Raw genomic sequence first — 23,065 nt, forward strand, 5'->3', positions numbered from 1 at the left:
TCCCACATGACTATAAAAATTTAGATCCATTAAGAAAATTGGATCTTTATGAAAACATTTGATTTTTTTGAAATCTAGTTTTTACCCTAGATAAGTTTTCCGGAATAACCCTTTACCGGTGTTTGCAAAATATTTTTGTGGGTTTGGTGGGTTTCAGATTTGAAAATTTTAGCTCAAAACTTGCGGTTTTGTGTCACCCACTTGCTAACCTTGTATTTGGAAAGCAACACGTCCAGTTTACTTGTCCCGTATATTACCTTTCGGTAAACTACCGTCCGGTTGAAAGGAAAGCGTTGAACAAGCAACTGTTAAGGCAATGTCCCGTGACATGCTTTTGATTATGGTCTATAACGTGTCGGACGCAATTACTATCCTTGGTAGGAGCAATAGTAAAGCTCACCCTTATAATTTGTCGGTTTGACACAAGGTCATGTCTTTGACCATGCTATGCAACCACCGTTCTTACGGTTGACACCCGATTTAGTTCAGGTGACCTAATGAATTCCAGGTGAATTCCTAGGATTTTACGTTCAATGGTAATGAACGCATTGAAAATAGGGTTTTCAGAAAACAAATCGGTTTGTAATTTTTGATCAAAATATTTTCTCGTTCAAGCTCGAGTTTAGATATCATTGAATTCCATGAGTTTGAATTCTCAATCTTTAAGGTCAATCTCTAGGATTGAGTAATATCAGTCTTAAAAGCTGATTTTTAATCTTTAAGGAGATTATCCTTTCTGGGGATCTGATTCATTAGTCTTATCCAGCTAATTTGCATGGTGCCCCCCATTATACGAGATAAATCCTTCTCATGGTTAGGATAAATCTGACCACTTGGCAACCCTGTTTAATGCTGAGGTCCGTGGATTTCCTGCTGATTTTAGTGATGACTTTTCTAGAATTTTCGTCAACCTACAGCTGGTCTGGACGACAACTTCATGACCTAAATCAAGAAGCGCGTGTCTTTTTCGGAAGACTTTACTTCCTTTTAATGATGGAATTGATTCATCGTGTAGATCCATCTCTTCTTTTCTTTTATCGGGTAAAACAGTTTAGTTTAGTCCAAAGCAAAAGTATTTTCAGTTATTTGTTACAGATATATGTGACATATGTTTAAAATAACTTGGTAAATTTTCCCACACTTGGCTTTTATTTTCCTTTTTATCGTCCTCTATTCTATTTTAAATGAATTTTAACATTTTAGTTTGTTTCTCAATTTATGTCCTTTCCGAGGTAACAATAATTTTGGTGTTAAAACCTAGTTTTATCGTTCATAAATATGTATAAACATGATTTTGAATTCATTTAATTGAAAATTTTGAAAAATTTTACTAGAATTGGGTAGTCAGTATATAAGACTAGGGCTGTTCTTTTTTATCAGAGAGCACTAGATTCTAATACAACTACTGCTTTACTAGTATTTTTAATGGTAACCAAGTGTATAAAGTAAAAAATTTTAAAATCCGAAAGAATTTAACCCCTTCCCACACTTAAGATCTTGCAATGCCCTCATTTGCAAGAATCAGTAACAATTTAAATTATTGAGGGTGATTTGTGTGAAAATGATTAAATTTTTACCAAAGTTTCCAAATATATTGGCGTTTGTTTGCTGAATGATAAATGGTGCACATCATTTGTTCATTCCGTCTTGTTGTTATTTCACATATATTTTGCATCTTGTCGTCAAAATTAGTTGCTTTTGCTGAACTTAATGCCAGTCTTTGAAAATGCGTTGTTTTACCCTGTTGTGTACATAAGATAAACTGCAAACATATATACATATTTTTGAAGTTTGGTATATTACCCCACATTCAAAAATTATTAAAATCTAAGAATAAAAGTTAGAAATTATAAAAATGATTACAATATTAACAAAAATATTAAATGTATCAATAATTACAAATTACAAAATAAAAAAAAATAATAAGTAAACTAAGGATGATATTGGTACCAATAGGGGTTCCAGGCATAACCATAAGTGTTATAGAATGCTTCGGCAGGGTCATACGTAGGATATGGTGGCTGCATCTCTATCGACCAAGGAGGGAAGATGGGTTTCGGTGTAGGAATATAGTTTCTACCTATATGTTGACAATGAGCTATGATCTGGTTCTGATGAACTTGCCAATCTTCAAATGCTCTCTGTCTAGCATTTTCGTATTCCTGAGAAGCTATAAACCTATGCATTTCTTGCATCTCATTCCCCCCTCCTACATTACCTTGCTGCTGGTTTCTCTCCACCTGTGGATGTCTACCATGGTATCGTACTGCGGCGTTATTTCGCCTCTTCAAAACTTTCGCACCATGGTATACATTTAAACCTATAGTATCGCGGGGTTCCGGCTCTTCTAGTAATAATCCCCCCCGACTTATATCCACACCGAGATATTCACCAATCAAAGTAATAAAAATACCACCTCCTATTATGCTATGTGGTCGCATCCCCCGAACCATAGCTGATAAATAATAACCCACACAATATGGTATACTTACAGCGCTCTGTGGGTCTCGAATACACATATGGTAAAACAAATCCTGTTCATTTACTTTTTCCTTGTTTTTACCCCTTTGTGTAATCGAATTAGCTAAAAACCTATGTATCACTCTTAATTCGGCTCTATCTATATCCAAATAAGAGTAATTTCCCCCTTTGAAACGGTGATGACTTGTCATTTGACTTCACACACCGTGTGTATCAAAATTCTCATCTATCTTTCTACCGTTTAGTATCAATCCTCTACAATCGGCAGACGCTAACTCCTCAGGCGTATATATACGTAAAGCCTGAGCCATATCCAGTAAAGACATGTGTCGCATCGAACCGCCTAACAAAAATCTAATAAAAGAACGATCGGTTAAACTAGCTACCCGATCATTCAACTCTATACTACATAACAACTCTTCACACCATACTTTATATACAGGTCTGCGTATGGTGAATAAACATATCCAGTCATTAAAAGAAGAATTACCATACCTCTGTACAAGTAATTCCCTAATTGGCCCGGCCAATTCTACAGCTTCTAAGGGTCCCCATTCTATGACCCTCGGTACCTCAACAACCTTGGAATGAAGAGTATGCAAACCCCGTTGATATTTTGGATAATCTATCCAAAGTCTGTCAAATCTCAGGTTCGGGTGCAACTCTTCCAAATGCATATCGGAAAAGGTCATGACTGGATGAGGTACATCCTGCTTGTAGTAGTTATCCACCTCCTGTTGTTCCAAATTCTCAGCAGGAGCATTGCGGGCTTGGGATGAAGATTCACCCCTTTCATTCTGCAAAACACATCAAACACAATTTTTGTGCATCCAAATATGCATTAGTGTCAGCAAAATCATTAATCAAAATAATTACAATGACATTATCAATTTATATCAAACTTAAGCTCATTTTCACATTTTTATCAAATCTACACTTTTTCAAATAAGCATATACGAAAATGTTCGCCAAGTTCGTAAGCATTCAACTCAAATAACATGTCAAAATAATCATTACTAGCAATTAAACAAGTCTCAAATGGCATTATCTTTCAAAAATCAAGTTCATGAATTTTAGACTTGAAAAAGTCCACTTTAATTCTCAAAATCATGTTTAGGCTCAAAGTTTGGATCATTTAACTACCTAGACATGTTACACTACTCAATTTAGCAACAATTCATGACAAAAATCGGCCATAACCTGTTTATATCAAAAAGCCCCAAATTGCTCAAGAACACAAACACTAGATTATTCAAAATTTGAAGTTTAAGGCTTCTAATCATGTTAAACAGCATCAATCTAGGTTATACAAGTATAATACATAAACAATTTAAGTCTAATTACACTAAAAAGCATCAAAATCAAATTGGGGAAAAAATAGCTCAAGAACACCAAAATTCGGATTAAATGGTGTTTAGGTGTAGAAATTTACCGTTTTTCTTGAGTAATTCTTAGATAGCATCCTTCTCAACATGATTTTAGCAAAAAATTTGGTGATTAACGGTTAAAAATTGGTATTTTTGGGATGTTTTTGGGTGGTTTTTCGGGGTTTTCGCAGCAGTTTTCGGGTGTTTTTGTGTGGGGGGAGTGAACTGATCGTTCAGCTCTTTATATTTTTTTTTCTGATTTTCGGTCCCTCCGCGAGTCGCGGAGATTTAAGCACCAAACTCCGCGAGTCGCGGAGTTTGGTAATTTTTTTTTTTTTTTTTTTTTTTTTTGTGTTTTTGGCATACTCTAATTCAATAAGATTAAAAATAATGATAATAAAAGTTCTCGTCCCTCCCTCGGGTAAAGCAATTTCGGTTCAAAGACCTAGTCTTCAACTTACGACGAATTTTAAAAATCATATTCTTAACTTAATGAGATAAAGTAAATTTTTGTTTTTAAATTCACACAACTTAAATATAAAATTCAAAATTAATATTAAAAATTCACGCCAAACTTAAAATTTGAAATGCATAAAATTAAAAATTAATATTTTAAAAATTAAAAATTCACACCAAACTTAATTTAAAAATTCATATTATAAATTCATACCAAACTTATATTAATTTTTCAAATATTTACAATTTTAAATATATTGTTTTTACAAAATTTACAATATTAATTTAAGATTTAAATATTAATTTTAAAAACATGGTAAAAATAAAAAAAAATTTTTTGGCTTTTTATCCCACTTTAATCAATCAAATATTATCAAAAATATGCGCCCCTCTTTTCGGTAAAGAAATTTCGGTTCCAAGACCTAATTTAACTCATGACGAATTTTTGAAATATTTTGGGTTGATTGATTAAAGATATTTATACCTTAAGAATAAACGTTAAATTTCGCAGTGATGTAATAAATTTTTGAATGATATCAATAATTTCGATCGCCAAACCTAATTTTATTCAATACCAATTTAATACTTTTTAGCGAACAAATTAGCGTTTATTATCAAAAGGTTAAAAATAAAAATAAAAACTAAAAACTGTACAGACATACCTGTGAAATAGATTTCTTAGTTATATGATCTATTCCATTCATAAGATAGTCGGTTTAATTGGTTTTCCATGGCTACGTAGGCGTAACCTCGAGCATTCAGTGTCTTTTCTTCTAAACATATGAACGGTCCGTCTCTGCATAAAGTAACAAATTCGGTATTTGAATAGGTTTGATTATTTGAACATTTACCTCCATGTGACCATTTTCCGCATTTGTGACATCTTTCTAGGTGTCGTGCTCTTCTTTTCGCTGCGGATTTTGATTTTCCTTTACCAAATTGTAACTTATTATCTTCGCATCTGGATTCTTTTCTAACTCCGTCCATTCTTTCTCTGATTACTGATACTAATTCGCTCGGTAGTATGTCATTATTACGTTTAGTGATCAAAGCGTGTAGCATTAGACCATGGTTTAGTTCACAGGCAGTCTTCATTTTGTAAAAACCTAAAAAAAAATAAAAATTCAGAATGGGGGGAGAAGACTAGTTCTTTAGGGTCTGCTAGGGAAAGACCATACGTATTCCATTTTCGAGAACTACACGAAAACAGACAATCTAACTCTAACAGAAATATATGTTATCCTTTAAAGACTTGATTCTCCCCACACTTAGTTAGCTGTGGTGTCGAAATTGTGATTAACTTCGTTGTCGACTTCCATCGGACCATGTATGTAATGTTTAACTCTGTGACCATTAACTTTAAATTCAATCCCATTTGAATTTATTAATTCTATCGTTCCGTATGGGAAAACTCTTTTGACTATGAATGGTCCAGACCATCTTGATTTCAATTTTCCAGGAAATAGCTTGAATCGTGAATTGAAAAGAAGAACTCTGTCTCCTTCTTTAAATTCTTTTGAACTTCTGATTCTTTTATCATGCCATTTCTTCGTTCTTTCTTTATAGATTAACGAATTTTCGTATGCTTCATGTCTTAATTCTTCTAATTCGTTTAGTTGACTTAATCGTAGACGTCCGGCTTCATGTAAATCAAGATTACATGTCTTCAAAGCCCAAAATGCTTTGTGTTCAATTTCTACTGGAAGATGACATGCTTTTCCATAAACAAGTCTAAAAGGTGTGGTTCCAATTGGAGTTTTGTAGGCTGTTCTAAAAGCCCAGAGTGCATCCTCCAATTTAATGGACCATTCCTTCGGATTTGATCCTACGGTTTTCTCTAGAATACGTTTTAAAGCTCGGTTGGTATTTTCAACTTGTCCACTTGTTTGTGGATGATATGCGGTGGAGATTTTATGAGTTACTCCATATCTTTTAAGAACTTTCTCAAGTTGATTATTACATAAATGAGTACCCCGATCACTTATTAAAGCTTTCGGTGTTCCAAACCTTGCAAAAAGACGTTTTAAAAAGTTGACTACAACTCGTGCATCGTTAGTTGGGAGAGCTTGTGCTTCCGCCCATTTAGATACATAATCAATGGCTACGAGTATATATAGATTATTATTAGATTTTGGAAATGGACCCATAAAGTCAATACCCCAAATGTCAAATACTTCACATACTTGGATGACATTTTGTGGCATTTCATCACGTTGACTTATTTTTCCGGCCCTTTGACATGCATCACAGGATTTGCAAAGAAGGTGTGCGTCTTTGTAAATTGTAGGCCAATAGAATCCAGCTTCATAAACTTTTCTTGCTGTTAGTTGAGGCCCATAATGCCCTCCTGTTGGTCCTGTGTGACAATGGTTTAAAATTTTACTAGCTTCATCTCCAAATACACATCGGCGTATTATTCCATCGGGACAACTTTTAAACAGATGTGGATCTTCCCAGAAATAGTGTTTTATATCACTGAAGAATTTCTTTCGTCTTTGGTACGATAATCCTTTTTCAAGGAATCCACAAACTAAGTAGTTTGCATAGTCTGCAAACCATGGGATTTCTTTATAATCTATCTTCAATAGATATTCATCAGGAAAGTTGTCTTGTATGGCCGATTCATTCAGAACTTCTAATTCAGGATTTTCAAGACGAGAAAGATGATCAGCGGCGAGATTTTCTGCTCCTCTTTTATCTCGGATTTCAATATCAAACTCTTGTAAGAGTAAGATCCAACGGATTAATCTTGGTTTAGCATCTTGTTTTGAAAATAGGTATCTAAGAGCAGAATGGTCGGTATAGACCACCGTTTTTGCTAGAACGAGATATGATCGAAATTTGTCAAAAGCAAAGACAATAGCAAGGAGTTCTTTTTCCGTAGTTGTATAGTTTGTTTGTGCTCCTTGTAATGTCTTACTAGCATAATATATAGGTTGAAATCGTTTTTCAATCCTTTGTCCTAAAACGGCTCCCATTGCAAAATCACTTGCATCGCACATTAGTTCAAATGGTAGATTCCAATTTGGTGTTATCATGATCGGCGCATTAGTGAGTTTTTCTTTAAGAATATTAAAAGAATTGATACATTCATCTGAAAAGATGAATGGCGCATCCTTTTCTAGGAGTTTATTCATAGGAGTGGCAATTTTAGAAAAATCTTTTATGAAACGTCGGTAAAAACCGGCATGCCCTAGAAAACTCCTAACTCCTCTAACATTTGTGGGATGTGGAAGTTTAGCAATTACATCTACTTTAGCTCTATCCACTTCAATTCCTTCTTTTGAAATTTTATGTCCAAGAACGATGCCTTCTTTAACCATGAAATGGCATTTCTCCCAATTAAGTACTAGATTTGATTTTTCGCATCTAATTAGCATTCGTTCCAGATTAACTAGACATGATTTAAATGTATCACCGAAGACTGAAAAGTCATCCATGAATACTTCCATGCATTCTTCTATCATGTCGTGAAAAATCGCCATCATACACCTTTGAAAGGTTGCAGGGGCGTTACAAAGTCCAAATGGCATGCGTTTGTAAGCAAAAGTACCATAAGGGCACGTGAATGTGGTTTTCTCTTGGTCCTCGGGTGCTATTGGAATTTGAAAATATCCGGAAAATCCATCTAGAAAACAATAGTAACTATTTCCGGCTAATCTTTCCAACATTTGATCTATGAAAGGTAAGGGAAAGTGATCTTTTCTGGTGGCGTCATTTAATTTTCTATAATCAATACATACATGCCATCCTGTTACAGTCCTAGTGGGAATAAGCTCATTTTTCTCATTTGTAATGACAGTCATGCCACCCTTCTTAGGCACGCATTGAACTGGGCTTACCCATGGGCTATCAGAAATTGGATATATCAAACCTGCATCTAGCAGTTTAATAATCTCTTTCTTAACTACATCTTGCATATTAGGATTTAGTCTTCGTTGGCGTTGCACATACGTTTTATGACCCTCTTCCATAAGGATTTTATGTGTGCAATACGAAGGACTTATTCCTTTAATATCATGAATCTTCCATGCAATGGCTGGTTTATGAGCTTTCAACACAGAAATGAGTTGTGATTTCTCATTTTCAGTAAGAGAAGACGATATTATTACAGGTAATTCAGATTCACCATGTAAATAAGCGTATTCCAAATGGTTTGGAAGTGGCTTTAACTCTAATTTCGGAGGTTCTTCTATCGATGATTTATATCGATATCTGTCTTCTTCTTTTAGCATTTGAATTTCTTCTGTTGTTGGTTCATATCCATTAGCTATAAGTGTAGCTAACATTTCAGCTTCATCAATTGGTTCATTACCTTCTCCTAAAGAACATTCTCCTGTTCCTTGTAATTCTGGAAATTCTTCTAATAATTCTGCATGTGCATCTATAGTTTGAATATAATAACATGTATCATCTGCAGATTGTGGTTGTTGCATTGCTCTATCAACTGAAAAGGTAACACTCTCATCCTCTATACTTAGGGTCAGTTTCTTACCGAACACGTCTATCATTGCTTTAGCCGTGTTTAAGAATGGTCTTCCTAATATGAGAGGAACTTGAGAATCTTCTTCCATGTCCAAAACAACAAAATCTACTGGAAATACTAAATTACCAACTTTAACTAGCATGTTCTCCATTATCCCTCTAGGATATTTTATTGATCTATCGGCTAGTTGTATGCTTATTCTGGTTGGTTTTAATTCTCCAAGGTCTAGTTTAGTGTATAGTGAATACGGCATTAGATTTATACTAGCACCTAAGTCTGCCAATGCTTCTATTGAACTAAGACTACCCAGAAAACATGGAATTGTGAAACTTCCTGGATCAGATAATTTTTCTGGTATCTTATTCAACAGCACTGCTGAACAATTAGCATTCATAGTAACAGCCGAGAGTTCTTCCATTTTCTTTCTATTTGAGATTAGATCTTTCAAGAATTTAGCATATCTTGGCATTCCTGAAATCACATCAATGAAAGGAAGATTTACATTTATCTGTTTAAACATATCCAAGAATTTGGATTGCTCGGCTTCAAGTTTTTCTTTCTTCATTTTACTCGGGTAAGGAAGTGGTGGTTGGTATGGTTTAACATAAGGTTTATCCTTAACTGTGTTATCTTCATTAACCTTTTCAACTACCGGTTCTTTTTCCTTATCTTGATCAGGTTGTGGTTCTTGTGGAGTAGGAATAGTTTCATCAGAAGTTACAGGTATTTCAGGTGGTTTAAGTGTTGTACCACTTCTTGTGGTAATGGCTTTAGCTGTTTCATTCCGGGGGTTAGCATTTGTATCACTAGGTAGACTTCCCGGTTTTCTTTCACCTATTAACCTTGCTAGGTTACTCACTTCTTGTTCTAGATTTTGAATAGAAGCTTGTTGATTTCTAAATGCTTGAGCATTTTGTTCATTAGTTTGTTTCTGAGATGTGAAAAACTGAGTTTGAGTTTCAACTAGCTTCGTCATCATATCTTCTAAATTTGGCTTTTTATCATCGGTTTGTTGTGGTGGTTTGTTTTGAAAATTCGGTCTTTGCTGATTATAAGTATTATTGGATACTTGTTGATTGCTAGGACCTTGTTGGTTGTTGTATGGAATATTTCGGTTATAATTCTGGTTTTGATTGTAAATCGGTCTTGGCGGTTGATAATTATTCTGATAATTATTTCCAGGCCTTTGGTTTATGTATGAAATATTCTCTCTTTGTTCCATTGTTAATTCAATACTGAGACAATCTTTTGTCAAATGTGGTCCTCCACACTGCTCACAACTAATTCGTATTGAGTGAATATCTTTAGTCATCTTTTCCATTCGTCTCTCCACAGCATCTATCTTTGCGGAAATGGAATCTAAGTCATGGCTAGAATCGGCTCTAGCTGCTTTAGATGATCTAATGATATCTTTTTCTTGGTGCCACTCATGCGAGTGGGAAGCAGTGTTATCAATAATTTTGTAAGCATCAGTTTCGGTTTTCTTCATAATAGAACCACCAGCTGCTATATCTATGTCTTTTCTTGTAGTGATGTCGCATCCTCGGTAGAATATTTGTACTATTTGACAGGTGTCTAAACCATGTTGCGGACATCCTCTTAACAACTTTCCATATCTTGTCCACGCCTCATATAGAGTTTCATTTGGCTTCTGTGTGAACGTAACAATTTCTGCTTGAAGTCTTACGGCTTTAGATGCAGGAAAGAATTGTTTAAGAAATTTGTCAATTAAAACGTCCCATGTATAGATCGCCCCTTCAGGTAACGATTCCAACCAATCTTTGGCTTCTCCCTTTAAAGTCCAGGGAAATAACATGAGATATATCTGTTCATCCTCCACTTCTCGTATTTTAAATAGTGTGCAGATCCTATTAAAGGTACGTAGATGTTCATTTGGATCTTCCTTCGGCGCACCACTAAATTGGCATTGATTAGTCACCATGTGTAGAATTTGTCCTTTGATTTCATAATCTGGCGCATTAATGTCTGGATGAGTAATTGCGTGACCTTGGCCAGTGCGTTTAGCTCTCATTCGGTCTTCCATACTTAAAGGTTCCAGATTCTCCATAATTGAATTTGTTGAATCGGTATCACTAGATGATTCTGATTTAATGGTTCGTTCCTCAACAATCTCTGTTTGAATGATTGGTGGCTCCGGAGGAAAGTTTAGTGGTTCAGGATCTATGAACCGTTCCTGAATATTTTCCGGATTCTCAATTGTGAGGTTGGGTTCAAAAAATGGATTATCGGAAATTTGAACTGAAGTACTTGGTTGACTAGATGACGATTCTAAAGAAAAAACAACGGCGGTTATATTTGCTAAATGTCTTGATCTAGTTACAGGTGGTGAACGTACAAAAGGTGATGAACGTCTTGCTCGGTGCATTCACTGAATATCCTATTAGTTTTTAAAAGGAAAGAAAAATTATAATAAGTTATCCAATCAATAGACTTTTCTGATTTTGCCCACGTTTCGAATAGCCAAAAGATGCAGCAGAGGGGCAGGATTCGTTTGGTCTCAATATAATTGAGGACTGTTTGGCTCCAATAACCCGGTCCACGTACAAATCCAACTATTACTACGAACCAGAAAATTTTGATGTCTATTAATTTAACCACTCAAAATAAATTTTCGTAATTTTAAGAAATTTAGATAAGAAGTAGAAAAAATTCTAAGTCCTAAAACTAGAATAGCGAGAAATAAGAGAGAAAAAGAGTTCGTCGAAAAAGGTTGAAAAAGAAAAAATGGTTGAATAATAAAAGGTGACGGAAAAATAAAAGAAACTTATAAAAACTTAAAAATACTTGACTAACCTAACCTTATTACTACAACTAACTTAAAATTATAATCGCAAATTGAAATTACTAATTGGAATGATAATTGATACATAGTAAAAGGTGTCTAAAAATATTAAAGCTTACAGGAAAAACTAAATCCCAAATGGAAATAACTTAAAAAGAAACTAAAACTTAAAAAGGCGTCGCAAAATTCTAAAGTACCTAAATCTTAGTCTAAAGAAAAAGCACTTAAGGAATTCTACGGCAAAGCCTAAAAATCTAGGAGTAAAAATAACTATAGCAAAAACTAAGTTTAAAATTAAATATGAGCTAAAAAAATACAAATATTACGCTACAATGATTAAAAAGGGACAAAATATAAAAATATACAAAAAGTTGTAAAAATTACAATTTTTATAAAAATATTATTTTTTTATTTTTTTATTTAATAAAACTACTAATTTTACAATTTAATAAAACTAATTAATACTAAATACATAAATTAAATAAAAAGTAAAAATAAAACTAAAACTAATAATAATAATAATAATTAGGTTTAAATAATAATTATAATTAATAATAAACCGTAATTAATGCTGAATTAGGGCTTCCTGTCGCCTGTCAGATACCCTCCGCGAGTCGCGGTAATTAATGAAGAAAACCCCGCGAGTCGCGGGGTTCAGAATTGCAGCTGACAGGTTTTATCTTCAACGCGTTTTTTCTTTATTTATTTATTTTTTTATTTTCTGTTTTCTATTTTTATATAAATAAAAGATGTTTAATAAAATTTATATTATTATAAACTAAAATAAAGATAAAGAAACTTATAAAACTTAAATATTTAACAAAATCTTAAAAATACATATATTTTTGTTTTTCTTTTTATATTTTTGAATAATTAAAACGTATTTTTACAAAAACGAATTTTAATAAAAGTAAAAAAAATCTTTTTTTTTTTTTATATTAGCGTTGCGCTTCCGGCGTTTAAGAGTGTCCCCGGCAGCGGCGCCAAAAATACTTGATGTTATGCGAGGTGTATATAAAATAGTTTATATTTTACTAGGAAAAACTATTAAATACGATACAATTTTACACAAGATATTTATTTATTTATAGAATGGATATACTTAAACCTTGCTACAACACTTATAGGCAGTGTACCTAATCGTACAGTAGTGTAGTTTTTAGTAAGTCCGGTTCGTTCCACAGGGAAATCTTTAAACAAAGCTCAACGCTATATTAGTTTACTTTTATAAAAATACAAATATATATATAAGTAATATTATTATTATAAAGGGGGGTTTTTACCGTTTAATGACCGGTTTGTCGATTTTAAGATTTTAGTCGCAGTTAAAACCTAATGTAAAATATAAAATAAATACAAGACTTAAATTAAAGCGTAAAGTAAATAACGATAATGAAATTGCGAATAATAAAAGTGCGATAAAATAAAAGTGCGATTAAATAACAATAAATAAAAGTGCGATAATTAGAAGTGCAATTAAATATAAAATAAAGGAAATTAAATATGAAATAAAAGAATTATGCTTATTTAAACTTCCGTAATCATGATGTTTGACGTGTTGATTTTAGTTTTATGCCCATGGGTTAATTGTCCTTTGTCCTGGATTATTTAATATGTCCGTCTGGTTTTTGTCCATAACAGTCCATCAATCATAAATATAAATTGCAAGTGTCCTTGTCAAATTATTATTATACCCGAAGTTAAATATTCCAACTAATTGGGGATTCGAATTGTAACAAGGTTTTAATACTTTGTTTAATGAATACACCAGGTTATCGACTGCGTGTAAACCAAGGTTTTACTACTTTGTTAACAATTACACCAATTACCCTTGAATGTAATTTCACCCCTGTTTTAATTATTCTAGTGGCTATTAATCCATTCCCGTGTCCGGTTAAATGAACGATTATTCGTACATATAATTACCCCGCCCATCGTGTCCGATTGAGTGTATATGGTAATTTATAGGGACGCCCAATTGTAAATCTTTATATTAACATTAACAAACTTTCATTTAGTTAAACAAATATAAAGCCCATTAATAGCCCATAGTCTAATTTCCACAAGTGTCGTTCTTTTGTCCAAACCCCAATTATGGTACAAAGCCCAATTACCCAATTTTAGTAATTAGCCCAACATCATGATTACTTCGTTTTAAATAAGCATAATAATAACTTAGCTACGAGACATTAATATAAAAAGGTTGAACATAACTTACAATGATTAAAAATAGCGTAGCGTTACACGGACAGAATTTAAACTTACACCCTTACAATATTCGCTAACATACCCTTATTATTAGAATTATAATTAAAATTAAAATTAAAATATAAATTATATATATATATATATATATATATATATATATATATATATATATATATATATATATATATATATATATATATATATATATATATATATATCGTATAGATAGAGAAGAGAGAAAATAGAATATGAAATTTTGATCAGAATTCGGTTTGCTTTATAGCCAGAGTTGAAATTTGGGGCTCCGCGACTCGCGGCAAAATACTCTTCAAACTCCGCGAGTCGCGGAGGATGTATTTACAGCTCACACCCTTGGAGTTTCTCTGCCGACGGTTTTATATATATAAATATAATATATATATAATTAATATAATTAATTATATATTATATTATATTTATATACATAGTTAACTTGAAATTTTTAGTCCGTTGCGTCGAGCGTTAAGAGTTGACTCTGGTCCCGGTTCCGGATTTTCGAACGTCCTCGCGTACAATTTAATATCTTGTACTTTGCGTTTTGAATCTTGTACTTTTGTAATTTCGAGACGTTTCTTATCAATAATTGGAACCTTTTTGATTGTCTTTTGTACTTTTGAGCTTTTTGGTCGTTTGCGTCTTCAATTCGTCGAATCTGTCTTTTGTCTTCACCTTTTATTATTTAAACGAATATCACTTGTAAATAGAACAATTGCAACTAAAAGCTTGTCTTTCTTGAGGAATAATGCTATGAAATATATGTTCGTTTTTAGCATTATCAGATATATATACAGTTAAATGTCGTTACAACGATAATCGTTACATATATGTCTCGTTTCGAAATCATTAAGTTAGTAGTCTTATTTTTACATATGTTTTTCATTGTTAATACACTTAATAATATATTTACTTATCATTTAACATAATTAAACAAGTGTATCAATATCTTAATATGATTCATATGTACCTAGTAAGACGTTGTTATAACGATAATCGTTATATATATCGTTTTCGAGTTTCTTAAATTAATAGTCTCATTTTTATGTATATAACTCATTGTTAAAATACCTAATGAGATACATACTTATAATAAAATCATGTTAACTATATATATAACCATATATATGTCATCGTATAGTTTTTACAAGTTTTAACGTTCGTGAATCACCGGTCAACTTGGGTGGTCAATTGTCTATATGAAACCTATTTCAATTAATCAAGTCTTAACAAGTTTGATTGCTTAATATGTTGGAAACATTTAATCATGTAAATATAGTTTTCATTAAACATATAATCATAGAAAGGTTCGGAAAAGTTCGGGTCACTACATCATACAGTTTCTCATTGGCTTAGATGAATGCTATTCCAACATTAGAAGCCAGATTCTACTCCTACAACCATTACCTACTGTTGCTAAAGCTTATGGAATGATCAAGAAAAACAAACAGAAAGCACTACCATCAAACCTCCAACCTCTGTTGCACTATCCTCTTACTCAACCAGCAGGCCTTCATCAAGCAACACATCAAAATGGAATTTCACCAAACCTGCAACTACTTATGACAGGAAAAGTCAATTCAAGAAAGGTGTATTTGTGGGAACTGTGGCTTAGAAGGTCATCTCAAAGAGGAATGCTACAAACTAGTTGGTTATCCTATTGGTCACCCTCTACATGGAAAATACAAACCACTAATGAAACCATCTCAGCCCACCAAAAGTGTCAACATGGTTACTTCAAATGTACTAAGCCTGCAGATATGGCCATGACTGCTAGAATGGATCAGTTACAGAACCAACTCAATCAAGTACTTCTGATGATGCAATCTACTCAATGCTCCACTGCAAATGATACACCAAATGACAACTCTGCAGGTAACTATACCATCATTGCATCTCACATCTCTGCACAGAAGTACAGGTTAATAGCTAATATTGTTTCTCATTTAAAGCATGATTGGGTAGTTGATAGTGATGCTACTGATCATGTGTCCACTTCCCTTAACCTAATGCACAATATCCATTCATGCCCATCACTCATCTATGTAACACTTTCAAATGGCCATAACACAACAGTCACAATATGTGGCTCTGTATCCATCAAACCTAACATCATCCTGCATAATGTCTTCTACATCCCAAGTTTTTCCAATAATCTACTCTCTGTAAGTAAAATGGCTAAACACTTATCAATTTCTGTTCTATTTACTTCCTTACAATGTCATTTCCAGGACCACCACAGGAGGATTGCATATGGCACCCTCTGTAATGGTCTCTATGTGATTCAACAAGACAATGCTACCATTCATCATTCCATTAATCATATCAACTCTTCACAGACCAACTCACATCCAGCAGCTCTCTGGCACTCAAGACTTGGTCATTCTTCCTTTTCAGTACTTAAACAAATAAAATGTATTTCAAATCATTTTCAATGTAATTCTGATACTCATCATTGTAATATTTGCCCATTAGCTAAACAACATGCTCTTCCTTTTTCCCATAGTTATTCACATGCTACTAATCCTTTTGATCTTCTACACATTAATGTCTCGGGTCCTTACAAACACACAACAATGCATAATTGTAAATACTTTCTAACCATTGTAGATGATTACTCAAGAGCCTTATGGACATACATCATCCCAAGTAAACAACATGTACCTACACAAATTAAACTGTTCTACATATACATCAAAAACAACTTTAATATATACATTAAAACCATCAGAACTGACAATGGTTCAGAATTCATGAATCATACCTTAACTTCTTTCTTTGCCACACATGGCATTACACACCAATCCTCATGTCCATACACACCCCAACAAAATGCTAGGGTTGAAAGAAAACATAATCAACTATTAGAAATAGCAAGAGCCCTAAGATTTCAATCCAACCTACCAATATATCTATGGGGTTACTGCATATAAGATGCAACCCACATCATCAACAGACTACCATCCAAACCATTACATTATAAAAGCCCATATGAAATGTTATACCATCATCCTCCTGACCTACAACACCTCAAGGTCATTGGTTGTCTAGCAAATGTTCATCACCACTCATCTGATAAATTTGTAGCAAGATCCATTCCTTCTGTCCATCTAGGATACCCCACCAACCAAAAAGGATACCTCTTATATGATCTTCACACCCACAAAATCATAACCAGCAGACATGTCACATTCAATGAATCTATATTTTCTTTCCAGCAACATTACACATCCTTCATTCCCACCATCCCCACACAACCACCTACAAATCCTAACTTACCACATACTGAGGTTAATCACAATCCATCACCATCTCTAATTCAAACAAACACTCCTAATTCATCTAGCCAATCCATACCAGCTGCATCACCCAACACCCCATCCATCTCTGCTTCCTCTCACTCTACTAACTCCTCTACTATTCCATCTCAACATCATACCATTCCACAAAGAAAATCACAAAGAACTCATCAACTTCCCCAAAAATATAAAGACTACCAAACATCCTTGCCTCACATCAACTCTGTCACCAAATTCCATCATTCCAAGTACATCAATTATTCCAACATACACAGCCCTACCATTAGACATTCCATATGCTCAATCAACTCCACCTTAGAACCACAATCATATAACCAAGCATGTAAGAATGAGAAATGGGTAGAGGCTATTGATAAAGAAATACAAGCTCTGGAATCAAATAACACATGGATTATTACAACCTTACCACCAGACAAAAAGGCTATTGAATGTAAATGGGTCTTTAAGGTTAAACTAAAAGCAAATGGTTCCATAGAAAGATATAAGGCATGACTGGTTGCTAAGGGTTTTACACAAAAAGAGGGCACATACTACACTGAAACATTTGCACCAGTAGCTAAAATGGTCACATTTAGGGTTTTAATTGTCCTACTAGTTCATCACAACTGGGATATTGCTCAACTTGACATGAACAATGCATTCTTCCATGGAGACCTACATGAAGAAGTATACATGACTTTACCACCAGGCTACAAACACAGCAAATCATCCAATTCTGTATATATATATATATATATATATATATATATATATATATATATATATATATATATATATATATATATATATATATATATATATATATATATATATATATATTGCAAATTAATTAAATCACTCTATGGGTTGAAACAGGCAAACAGACAATGGTTCACAAAATTGACAACTTACTTGACTCATCTAGGGTTCAAACAAAGTTATACTGACACATCCTTCCTCACATACAACAAAGGTACCACATTTATTGCAATTGTTATCTATATGGATGACCTACTCATTATAGGTAACAATCCAGCTGCCATCACTAAAGTCAAAGAACAACTGCATTCCACTTTTAGCATCAAGGATTTGAGTACTCTCAATTACTACCTTGGAATTGAATTTCTCGGAAACTCCAATGGTATTACTATGTCTCAAAGAAAGTATGCATTAGAATTATTGGATTCTACTGGCATACTTGATGAAAACCATCTTCAGTTCCTATTTGTGATGACCCAGAAAATTTTGATCAAATTTAAACTTAATCTTGTATGATTAACGTTTCTGACACGATAAACGAAGTCTGTAAAACTGAATCTCAAAATTCTTGAACTATTCAAATACCCTTCGATTGTTCTCAACGATTCGCGAACAATTATATGTAAATAGATACACACTATAACTTGAAAATGTAACAAAGTGTTAAGAAAAGGATATTGTGCATTAAACTTATTGGTTTGATTATCTGATTGATATATTTAACTACGGAATTAAAAGATTATGTCAAACGATTGAATTAAAAGATATTTATTAAGTCCCTTAAGAATTATAATATTATTACGAGTTTCTATTGTGAGGTCCACGTTGATTTGGGAAATCATTCATGTTTAACGGTATTCGGAATAAATGGTAAAGTGTTTGTTTAAATAACGTAATTTGGACACATATAATAATAAGGAATATTAACTGTTAGAATTAGATATATGAATAAATTGCGATATGTATTTTAAAAAGTGTTTATAAATATTGAGAATAGATATTAACTTGGTTATGAAACGTTTGATAAATACTATTATATTAATAAATAACGAGACAATGATTTATAGAAGTAAATGACCAAAACACTCGAAAGATTAAGATATACTTTGAGTGGTATAGTTTATTGATAATTTAAGACTATATTTTGACAAAGGTACGAGTCATGAAACGTAAAGTGATAGTTTTCTAAGCATACGAAAATGCGTTCGAGAAACCGGAACCGGGGCATAAGTCGAGTGACAACGTACGAGACATCGGAATGAAAATTTCAAGTCAACTATGCACGAGAATATAATATAATATATAATTAATTAATATAAATTAAATATATTATATATTAAAATAAAACATCGACAAACAAGAAAACAAATCAGGTGTGAGCTGGATCAGGGAACTCCACGATCGCGGAGCTGTAAGGCACAAAAAGTCCACGATCGCGGAGCTGTCAAAATCAGAAATGGCTATAAAAGCCCGCATTTTCTTTGCTGAATCCATCCACCTTCTATCTCTCGATCTCTCTATATATTATTATTAATATTATTATTATTATTATTATTATTATTATATTTATTATTATTATTATAATTATTATTATTATTATTATTATTATTATTATTATTATTATTATTATATTATTAAGATTATTATTATAATTAATCTTAATGTTTTTAGTAATATTATACATAAAATATTACGACGAGGTTATGAGCGTGTCACTTTTAAAATGGTTTTCGAGCGGGATAGAGCTAAGGAAATTATGAGTTATTGCCAAGGAGGTTATGGGTAATGTTCGGGGGTATATTTGTGAGTCAAACCTAGTGTTTATCATCTTCATTGCGTCTACATACTTTCCTGCAATATGAAACCACAATATTGATAGGTAAGCATTCATATCTTATCTTTTATATATTAATTGTGTATCCATGTCTAGTGCTCGAGTATATATATTTATATATGCTTGTATGCTAAATTTCATCCTTAAACAGTTTATAATGAATCACGAATTAAATACATATATTACTGGTAAAAGGTATATGATATACATGTTTTTGGAAAGCTGGCAAAAAATCAATAATTTTTCATTTAGATATCGAATAATTTCGATGAACGGATTAAAAGATATGATCAACAGAATTATGGTTGACGTTAATTAAAATTGCTTTTGAATCTGCAATTAAGATTTAAACAACTTGTTTACGAGATTTATAAATTGGATAACTTTTGTATGTCAATCTCGAGCATTAGGATTGTGATACACTATGACCTGACCTAGCTTGATAGACATTTATTGACCAACATATGTTCTCTAGGTTGAGATCTACGATTATTTGATATTCCGAGTTTCGGTCACATTACGATGAACAACTTTATGTGCTGCTAAGGTGAGTTTCATTGCTCCCTTTTTAATTGCTTTTGCAATCTATAATTTGGGGCTGAGAATACATGCAATTTATTTTAAACGCAATGGATACAAGTACATACTAAATTCTACACTGAGTTTGAACCGAAAATCCCTTAGCTTTGGTAACTAGTAGCTGCCAGTACATAGGATATGGACTGGTGGCCGCGAATAACAGTATATGGATCCATAGGGCTTGACATCCTCGTCCGAGCTAGAGCGCTAGCCTTTTAACGGACGTGTGTTTTTTGAGTTTAGGACACGTTGGTTTGCGTGTATTAAAACGAATGGAGTATTTATCATTATAACTTTAAAGCTTAGTTACCAGGGTGCTCTGTTACGTAGAATCTATTGACAAACTTTTGATAAACGTTTCTGGATGAAACAACTGAAATCTTGTGATCCACTTTTATATACAGATTATGCGAAACACTAAAACTATGAACTCACCAACCTTTGTGTTGACACTTGTTAGCATGTTTATTCTCAGGTTCCCTGGAAGTCTTCCGTTGTTTGCTTATATGTTATACAAGCTATGTGCATGGAGTCTTACATGAAATATTTTTCGAGGAAACGTTGCATTCACCAAATCATCACCATGTATCTTATTTTGACTGCATTGTCAACGAAAGTACTATTGTAAACTATTATTACGGTGATTGTCTATATGTAGAAATCATCAGATGTCGAAAACCTTTGATTTAAATATACATTTATGGTGTGCCTTTTCAAAAGAATGCAATGTTTACAAAACGTATCATATAGAGGTCAAATACCTCGCAATGAAATCAATGAATGACGTGTTCGTCCATATGGATTTGGAGCGATCGTCACAGTTGGTATCAGAGCGTTGGTCCTAGTGAATCAGGTCTTGCATGAGTGTGTCTAACTGATAGTTGTTCGGATGCATCAGTAAGTCTGGACTTCGACCGTGTCTGCATGTTAAAAGTTTTGCTTATCATTTCTTGTCAGAAATTACATGCTTATCATTCTTAAGTCTAGACACGTTTTCCTGCATTTATTACATAAATAGTGTATAGACAAAAATTCATATCTTAGCGTATCTGTTACTGTAAACTTTTCCTGACATCTTTCAAAAATTTCTCCGTGATTTATGGAATTTGGTATTATATATACATATGTAAATTATGTATTGAAGAATACCAAACTAAATTCTATAATCTAATTCATATCAAAAATCATCTCCCTAATTATACAAGATGGATCCCGTATCTAGTTCAAATTCCTTAAACTCTGACAGCTATTCCGATATGGATATTCACCTGAATTCCGAAGACAGTGCAACCGGAATGGATCAACCAATTAGCCATCATCTATTCTGGATGAATTGGGGATGGGTTCATAGCCTACTTAATTATTGGAGACAAGAAGAAGGCGATCCCTTCCATCCACCACATTGCCCTCTTGGCGAAGAACCTGAAGCACTTACCAGCGAACCTGTTCGAGACACCATTTTCTCTCTCATTTCTAGAGTATCTCGTCACGATAATATACTATCTCAAATTCTGGATCATATTCATCCGCTCGTCGGAACCGCCAATCATCCCAGTGTAGTAGAAGAAGTCAACGAGCTTCGCGCTCGGGTAGTGGCTTTGGAGAATATGGTGCAAAGGTTACAAGCACCAGCAGCATCACCGACATCAACAGTACCACCGACAATAACACCAACAGTACCATTACCACCACCAACAACATCCGCATCGCAAACCTCAACTTCACAATCTGTCCCACGAGCATCAACGTCATACGCACTGTAGTTACCAAGAAATACCAGCAACAATAACCGATGAAGTATTAACTCATTTCCCCTGAAGAAACTTTATGTATATTTAATATATATGAATTTTGAAATCAAAATAAATCTTTTCGTACTAAGCTATTACGTGCGAATCTTAACTGGTAGGTACTACTTGGTTACTTCATATTACTAATATGCAATGATGTACATCCTTCCTTAACAACTTAACCATTGTTAACTACAATCTCTGTTTCAACTTAATGAATTCCATTTCATAATAAACCAAGTGTATTATTCAATTACATAATTGATTTTACATTTTCATTTTCGATATACTCGAAACTTTCCAGAAAACATCATTTTTACCTTGCGAAGTTAGCAAGAGTTCCATAAGCACCAACATGATTCACTGAGGAAATATCAATAAAACTGAATAAATAAGTATTGATTACATTAGTAAAATACTCCATGAAGATTATGAAATCTTTAATGTTTTAGAGATTATTCATTTCTAATCCAGCAAAAAAAAGTAAATGAGCTTAATATGATATCAACTCATTAAATCTGTGTTACATCTGAAGAAAATATACATACATTTTCATAAAGACGGTAATAAAAATTCTTTTGTACAAAGTATTAATTGTGAAATCTTTAACGGGTAGGTAATACCCGAAAAATATATAAGTTCGCAATTAATATGTTACACTGTACATTCTTCAACTTTGATTCAAAAATTATTAACAATGCTCACAACGATATACAATCGTTTTCATACAAATTCAATTACATATTCTGATATTGACGGATCAGAATCCAAGTCATAACTCTGAACCGGTGACATCATTCTTAGATCTCTACATCTTTCAAATCTATACTTTGACTTCAAAACTGTGCAAGATCCTTTAGCGTTGTTTTTACCGAAAATAATCTTGCAATCCTTTTTCAAAGTATCCGGTTTTACTATACTTCCAACCAGTCAACTTCGACTTTTCAGATTAGCCTTATTATAATCTTGA

This window comes from Rutidosis leptorrhynchoides, chromosome 3 (genome assembly GCF_046630445.1).
Source record: "Rutidosis leptorrhynchoides isolate AG116_Rl617_1_P2 chromosome 3, CSIRO_AGI_Rlap_v1, whole genome shotgun sequence".
Classification (NCBI taxonomy): Eukaryota; Viridiplantae; Streptophyta; class Magnoliopsida; order Asterales; family Asteraceae; genus Rutidosis; species Rutidosis leptorrhynchoides.